Raw genomic sequence first — 8707 nt, 5'->3', positions numbered from 1 at the left:
TGGCTGCAGTCATAGCCGCCACCATTTGCATACACTGTTTTGTTTTTTTGGGGCCTGCCGTGATAGGCTACATAAATACTTACGTAACCTATCACGGCAGCCTGGCTGGACGCAAATGGTGGCCGCCGTAGCGGCCACCATTTGCATCCGCAGCAGCCCGTCCGTGGCCGGAACTCCGGCTGCGGACAGCCCTGGCTGGCTGCTCTGCGGAGCTGCCGCAGAGTGGAGTCGGCTGGGCAGGATTCCAGGGGGAGGGACGGAGCACCTCCCCCCCCACCGCGAATCATATTCGCGAAAAGGTAAGTGACTTTCGTACATCCCTATTACCTATGATCATGTGATTGCGGGTCGGGATTTTAATGAGGTCTTAGATCCTTTGTTAGATAGGAGTACACTTGATTCAGTCTGCTGTGAGATTGGAACTCCAGGCTTATATGATGGAATATGGTTTAACTGATGCTTGGAGAATTGTACACCCTGCTGATAGAGGGTATACTTTTATTTCACCAGTTCACCATAACTGTTTTAGATTAGACTATTTTTTGATTTCTACAACTTTAGTATGTCAAATAAAAGATTGCTAGATTGACATATTGACATTGGTAGTGTCAGATCATACCCCAGTATGTTTGGAACTGCAATTTTCTGATACTCCTAGGTAGGGATGTTAGAGAATTTTGCCATGGATCCAAGAGGGGCCGAATTCCAGTGAATTCAGCCCCCTGGAATCCGTGGTGGAATGGAGCAACCCATCCCACCAGCCTGCGAAAGCCTCCCCGGAATGGAGCCTACCTGGCGGCGCCTCCGGTGCAGCTTCGGCTCCGGCGGTGGCTCCAGCGGCGGTGGTGGTGGCTCCAGCTGCTGTCAGGCTGCTGCGGACACAAATGGCGTCCTGAGTAGGGGATGCCATTTGCGTCCCAATGGTAGCCGTGATAGGCTATATAAATATTTAATATTACGTCCCCGTGATAGGCTACGTAAGTATAAATATTATGTCCCCTATGCCATTTGCATTCCCATTTTAGCCGTGATAGGCTACGTAAATATTTACATAGCCTATCACGGGCTACCATAGGGACACAAATGGCGTCCCCTACTCAGGATGCCATTTGCGTCCACAGCAGCCCGGCAGTGGCTGGAGCCACCACCACCGCCGCTGGAGCCACCGCCGGAGCCGAAGCTGCACCGGAGGCGCCGCCAGGTAGGCTCCATTCCGGGGAGGATTTCGCAGGCTGGCCCCGCTGTGGGTTGGCCTGGCTGGCGGCTCCATGGCCAAGCCGCGGAGCAGAGCTGGCCAAAGACGATTCTGGGGGGAGGAATGGATCGCCTCCCCCCCATCGAGGATTTTGGGGTGAGGGACGGAGTGCCTCCCCCCCACCGCGGATGTCCCTGGACGAAACCAGGTAAGTGTTTTGTACATCCCTAGTCCTAGGGCACCCAGTCTTTGGTATTCTAATGTTTGTATTTTTAATGTTGAGAAGTTTAAAACCCAGATGTTAGCTGAATTAACAGAGTATTTCAAAATGAACGAGGGTACAGCAGGTTCGTGCACCACTGAATAGGAGGCTAGTAAAGCTTTTATAAAAGGCCGAATTATCTTAGGGATGTCAGAGAATTTTGCCACGAATCTCGGGGAGGCTGAATGCCAGCGCATTTGCCCCCCCCCCGAAATTGGTGGCAGAATGGTCTGCCACCACCCTTCCCCCCCCAGGATGGGACTTACCTTGGGCGGATCTTCCTGGCGGCGGCGGCTCCGGTGGAGGTTCGGCGACAGTTCGGCAGCAGCGGCTGCCGTGGCCGGTCTTCCGACCAGCTGCCGCCGCCGCTGCCATTTCCAGTTAAAACAAAAACAAAAACAAAAAAAAGTGATAGGCTATGTAAAGATTTATGTAGCCTATCATGGCTAGATTTTTAAAAAACACCATGATAGGCTACGTAAATGTTTACGTAGCCTATCACGGCTGATTTAAAAGAAAAAAATACACGCGTGTACGCAAATGGCGGCGTCCATGGGCGCAGCCATTTGCGTTACTTATTTTGGCACGTCTTAGTCTACATAAACATTTACGTAGACTAAGAAGGGGAAAATAAGGGAACGCAAATAGCGTAGATGCTACGCTATTTGCGTTCCCCTTATTTTCGCCGTCTTAGTCTACGTAAATATTTACGTAGACTAAGACGGACAAAAATAAGGAACGCAAATGGCGGCGGCCGTAGCCACCGCCATTTGTTTACGCTTTTTTTTTTAACCCAGACATGATAGGCTACGTAAGTCTTTACGTAGCCTATCATGAATGGGGGGGGGGAACAGAACAGAAATGGCGGCGGCAGCCAGTCGGAAGACCAGCCGCCACTGCCGCCGCCGAAGCCGCTGCCGGAGCCGCTGCCGTCTGGAACATCCGTCCCAGGTAAGTCTCATCCCGGGGGGGATCCGCGGGGGGGCAGAGGGGTGGCAGGCCGTTCTGCCACGGAGTTCGGGGGGCCAAATGCACTGGCATTCGGCCTCACCGAGATACGTGGCGGAATTCTCTGACATCCCTATTTGCCACTTCCCCCACAGCACAACTCTATCAAGAGCTACAGAATACTAAGCATGAGTTCAATAATATTCTTTCACAAAAGACAGAATTTGCTCTGATCTGTCTATGTCAGAAGAAATATTGGGAAAATGGTGAACATCCTAAAAAGAGCCTTGCACATTGTCTTAAGCAGCATCAACATCAAACTGTCATTTCAGCTATTAAAGATGTGAGCAGGAAAGTATATACTTCTCCTACAGATATAAATTCACAATTTCAAAGTTTTATTCTGATCTATATAGTACCAGTAGTAAGATGTCAGAGCAAGATATGGATGCTTTTTTTTCTCAGATTAATCTTCCACATTTAGATTCCTCACAACAGCTCCTTTTCATTCCTCTGCGTTTAGAGGAAACTATGAGTGCGATAATGAAAATGAATACCAGGAAATCCCCCAGATCAGATGGATTTCCAATGAATGGTATAAAACATTTTCTAGTTTTTTAGTAGGGATGTCAGAGAATTTCGCCACAAATCTCGGGGAGGCCGAATGCTAGCGCATTCGGCCCCCGAAATCGGTGGCGAAATGGTCTGCCCCCCCGCCCACCCCGGGACGGGACTTACCTTTGGCGAATCTTTCTGGCATCATTTCTGGCGGCTCCGCCAAAAATCATTTCTGGCGGCTCCGGCGGCGGTGCGGCGGCGGTGCGGGGGCGGTGCTGCGGTGGCAGCTGCGGTGGCCGGTCTTCCGACCGGCTGCCGCCACCGCCATTTCCAGTTAAAAACAAAACAAAACAAAAAAATTGATAGGCTATGTAAAGATTCACGTAGCCTATTATGGCTAGATTTTTTAAAAACACCATGATAGTCTACGTAAATGTTTACGTAGCCTATCACGGCTGATTTAAAACTATGTACCATTGGGCCTATTTCTTGACCTCTACTGATTTTTGGTCTTTTCCACTCAGATTAGTTTTTCCGCCTTGGTCAGTGTTGGAATCTTCTTGTCTGGAGCCTCTTTTTAAATGGATGGCATTAGGTTCTCAGCATATTAAGGTAGACAGAGCTCCTCCCACAATTTTGGCAGTTAAAGAAGTGTGGCGTATAATGTCATCTCAATTACAGTTTGATCCATTTTCCCATGCTAAACTGAATTTATGGGGAAATCCAGATTTAAGAATTGGTAAGATAAAATGATTTTTACCCTGGATCAATTAGTGGGGGTGAGTTTCTTTTATTTTCAACTTTGCAAGATCAATTTGATTTGCCTGCTACAGTGGAATGGCAGTACTTTTGACTGAAACATCTGTTAGTATCTAGATTCGGTCCTGCTGCTTTTACTGCTTTGGAGTCTCCTTCACTACTTATTGAAGCTGATCAGATATATTGGCCAATGATTCATGTCTATAAACATTTATTATCAATGAATAAATATGATACAAGTGGTTTACAGCAGGAATAGAACAGGGAATTGGAACATCCTATTTTGTTTAATCAATAGACTGCCGCCGTGGCATCTGTATCAGATATGTCAATGGATCTTCGGTTATTCGTTATTCAGCAAAAACTTTTGTTTCAGGTCTATTGGACGCCACACCACCTTTTTAATAAAGGCTTGTCAAATTTGGCTAATTGTTGGAGGTGTAATGCAGTCAATGCTTCTCTTATCCATATGTTTTGGAAATGCCCAATTGTTGCCTCCTTTTGGGAGGAAGTTATTACAGAGTTAAATTTTGGATTGGAAAGCTCTTTAATATTTACTGATGTAAATGCTCTTTTAAATTATTTACCTGCTTCTTGGAATGTAACACATGGTCAGTGTAAATGGATTTTTTGCACCCTTTTGGTTGCTAAAAGACTGAAATTATGATATTGGAAGGCCAAAAGCTCATCACCTATAACACAGTGAACTGAAGACTTGGCAACACTAGCAACATTTGAAAGAGTGGTATGGAGACGTAACTTGCAGGTGGACTTATATGTGGATATTTGGTCTGCTTTCACTGAAGTTTACGTGTAACCTATTTTTTTCTTTTCCTTTTTTTCCTTTTTTGAATATTGTAATATTTGAAACTGAGGATTTTATAATATGTTGTGTTGTTGTTGTTGTTGTTATGGTTTTGTTATGTTTTCAGTTTGTTTTGTTTTGTTAAAATTCACAATAAAAAAATGGAAAAAAAATATCCGTCAACTGTGAGGCTGTCTGAAGACTCTAATCCTTGCCTCATGCAGCACAAAAGTCTGTGAGCTCCATCTTTATGACTAGGGCTATGCATCACTTCACAGCCGAATCCGAATACTGAAGCGAATTGGGGTGCTTCGGGTGTGCCTTGGTGAGATCCAAAGCAAATCAGACCAGCACCAAGGCGGTTCAAAGCGAAGTAGGTCACTGCTGCAGTGCCTTGGTCCACCTCAGGGATTCAGAGCTATTCTGAAGCCTTCTGAAGCCCAGAGAGCCTGTCAGTAAAATGCATCTACTTCTGAAAGATCAAGGAGGAGGAGGAGGAGGAGGAGGTAGTGACCTTTGGTGAATGGCAACTTGAGTTGCTAAATTAGGACTGAACTTAACCCAGCAGTCTCCAATCAGTGGCAGTGGTGGAGGAGGGGGGAAATACTGTATATATTGGAGATCAGCCTGTGTTTTTTTCATTGCAAGAAAGAGTGCTGGTTAGAGTTGGTTGAGAACCTAGAGCCAGTTAGTTGGCTAGATCTTTGGTGTGTGTTGTTGTACTATAGCTATGTTGTTGTTCTTTCCCACCTAGCCCTTCTCAGTTCATCTATTCTCTTTCTTTCTTTTCTAGATTGTTTCTTTAACCCCCCAAAAAAAACATTTAAAAAGTACTTAAGTTTCCTCCTTTCCTTGGCTCCTCCCCCTTCCCAATTCCTGTATTCCTTCCCTTCCCATTTTTGAACTCTATATCTTTCCCCAAATAAATAAATAAATAAATACCCTTTTCTTTGCATGTACATAGTTCTGTATTTGCTTTTCTTTCGCTTGTGTGTGTCCCTGTGTCTGCTCGTGTTTTGATCAAGCAAACAGTGTGTGGCAAAGCACTACACACAAGCCCACATTTCGAAATACAGTGGGCGAAGCACTACACACATTAACAATACAACTATTATTTAAATGTAATACTACAGCGTGTGGCAAAGCAAGCCCAATATGAAGCATCTTCGGGATCTTGGGAGGGGCAGAGGTGGGCGAGGTGCTGCTGGGACTACCAGCACTGGTAGCCAAGCTGGCTCTCCCCCAGTCTGGATTCCACATCCTGCTGTAGGGCAGTTCAACTCAGAACTCAGGGTCTTCTGTACTTCAATGAATAAGTGCCCTTACTGGGATTGTTTTGTTTGTTTCCAGCCCAGTTCAACAGAACTCAGGGTCTTCTGTATTTCAACAAATAAGCCCTCTTGGTGGACTCGTTTTGCTTGTTTCTGGCCGCAGGCTGGCCCAGTCCAACTGAGAACCCATTGTCTTCCATTTTTAATTAATATGCCCATTTGGCGGTCTTGTTTTGTTGGTTTCCAGCCCCAGGCCAGGCCAGTCCAACTCAGAACCCGCTGTCCTCCATATTTTCCAATTGATGTGCCCACCTGGCGTGAGTGGATTTCTGTTTCCAAAGAGAACGCTGCTGTCTCACTTCAGCTGCACTTTAAGAGTAGTGCACATTCTCCAGTTTCAAGTCCCAGTGAGTAAGGCAGGGCACAGTGTTACTCCCTCCCCCCTGCCCTTTCGCATGTAGGTAGTTTTCTTTCTGTATCTGCTTTTAATTTGCTCTTGCTGTTTGCTCCAGGCTAGCCCAGTCCAATTCAGCACCCCTTGTCTTCCTTATTGCAGGGCATATGCCCTCTTAGTGGGCTTAGTTTTTAGTTTCCGGCCCCAGGCCTGCCCAGTCCAATTGAAAACTCCCTGTCTTCCTTACTGCAGGGAATATGCCCTCTTGGCAGGCTTAGTTTGTTTCTGGCCCAGTCTGTTCCAGTCCAACGGAGAACTCACCATTGTCTGTATTTTAATCAATATGCTCACTTTGCAGGCCTCATTTGTTTGTTTCCATCCTCACTTCAGTCCAGATGACTATTGCATATTTGGACCCTGCTGCACCCATGGGTGTCTCTCTCTCTGCCAACCTCGCCAGCCTCTGTCGCCCCCCCCCCCATTCTCCATGCCTCATGCCTGGGTGAAATAGCTGGGCTTGGTGGCTTTGACTCCACAGCCCTATTGCATATTTGCACTCTGCCGCACCCATGGGTGTCTCCCCATCTCTGTCAGCTATGTGTCAGCGCCCTTGCCTGCAGCTGCCTCTCCGCCTCCTCTGCCAGCCTGCCTGCCAGCCTGTTTTCCCATTCAGCCAAAGACAGCCTGAGGTCATCCAGTGTGAAGCTGTAGTACTACGGGAGAGGGGTTATATTATTTCATTTTGCACTTAACACCTACACCAAAGTTTAGGGAAGGTGACCTCCCTCTATCACCTCTTAAACGTGTAACTTCTCTGACCCCTTTAGTTTATCACCTTTGGTTTGAGTTTCTGAGAACAGCTCAATTTAACTGTGCTTAGTACAAAAACTACTGGGCCAAGCTGTCCGAGGTTTGGCTACTTGAATAACCTACACTGCAGCTGCCAGGTGTCCAGATTTCATGTACTTTTGTGGAACCAGTAACAAATTGTAGCTCTTTGCTTTGAGAGTTTCTGTTGAAAAAAGCACAAAGCACAAAAACTACTCTGCCAGCTGGCCTGCCGGCCTGTTTTCCCAGGTAATGTAGATTCCATTCAGCCAAAGAGACCCTGAGGTCATCCACTGTGAAGCTGAATAAGAAAGGGGAGAGGGGTTATTTGCTCTTCAAAGAAACCTACAGCAGAGATCAGGGGCAGTGACCTCCTCCTAATTAGGGATCTCAGAGAATTCCGCCACAGATCTTGGGGAGGCCAAATGCCAGCGCATTCGGCCCCCCGAAATCGGTGGTGGAATGGTCTGCTCCCCCGCCCCCCCCAGGATGAGACTTACCTGGGGCGGATCTTCCTGGCGGCGGCAGCTCCAGCGGTGGTTCGGCGGCGGTTCAGTGGTGGCTGCGGCGGCTGGTCTTCCAACCGGCTGCCTTCGCCATCATTTCCAGTAAAAAAAAAAAAGTGATAGGCTACGTAAAGTTTTATGTAGCCTATCATGGCTAGATTTTAAAAACACACCATGATAGGCTACGTAAATGTTTACGTAGCTTATCATGGCTGAGTAAAAACAAAAACAAAAACAATCGCGCATATGCAAATGACGGCACCCATGGGCGCCGCCATTTGCGTTCCTTATTTTGGCATGTCTTAGTCTACGTAAACATTTACATAGACTGAGACAGCGAAAATAAGGGGAAAGCAAATAGCATAGCATCTACGCTATTTGCGTTCCCCTTATTTTCGTCATCTTAGTCTACGTAAATGTTTATGTAGACTAAGACATGCGAAAATAAGGAACGGATTTGCATACGCGCGTTTTTGTTTTTTGTTTTAAATCAGCTGTGATAGGCTACGTAAACATTTACGTAGCCTATCACAGCTGACTGCAGGGATGCAAACAGTGGCAGTACGGCCACCGCCATTTGCATCCCTGCTAGTCAGCGGCCAGATGTCTGGCCGCTGCTGGAGCCAGCCAGTGGCTCCGCAGAATCCCTGCGGAGTGGAGCCGGCTGCCCAGGATTCCGGGGCGGAGGGACGGAGCGCCTCCCCCCCCCGGCCAGGATTCCGGGGGAAGGGATGGAATGCCTCCCCCCCAACATCAACATAATCAGTGAACAGGTAAGTGACTTTTGTACATCCCTACTCCTAATCACCGCTTAAATACCCAACTTCTCTGATTATTGTCCCTTTATGACCTCTGGTTTGAGTTTCTGAGAATGGCATATTTTAGCTGTGGCTAGCACAAAAACTACTGGGACAAACTGTGTGAAATCTGGCAACTGGAATCACCTCCATGGGGGATGACAGATCCACAAATTGCATGTATTCATGGAAACCAAAAAGGTTATGGCTGTTTCTGTTTTCCAATGCAAGTCAATGGGAAAATGTCAAATCCAAATAATTCATATATCTGAATCTCACTTGGGACTCGCATCCAAAGCGAAGTGTCCAGATGGGTCCAGATCAGTCTGAAGCAAAGAGGGACTGCTTCAGAAGGTCGAAATTGGCATACAAAGCAAAGTGTGT

This window comes from Heloderma suspectum, chromosome 6, assembly GCF_057233095.1.
Source record: "Heloderma suspectum isolate Gila_16-S chromosome 6, 16-S_ref, whole genome shotgun sequence".
Lineage (NCBI taxonomy): Eukaryota > Metazoa > Chordata > Lepidosauria > Squamata > Helodermatidae > Heloderma > Heloderma suspectum.
This window is presented reverse-complemented; position numbering follows the sequence as displayed.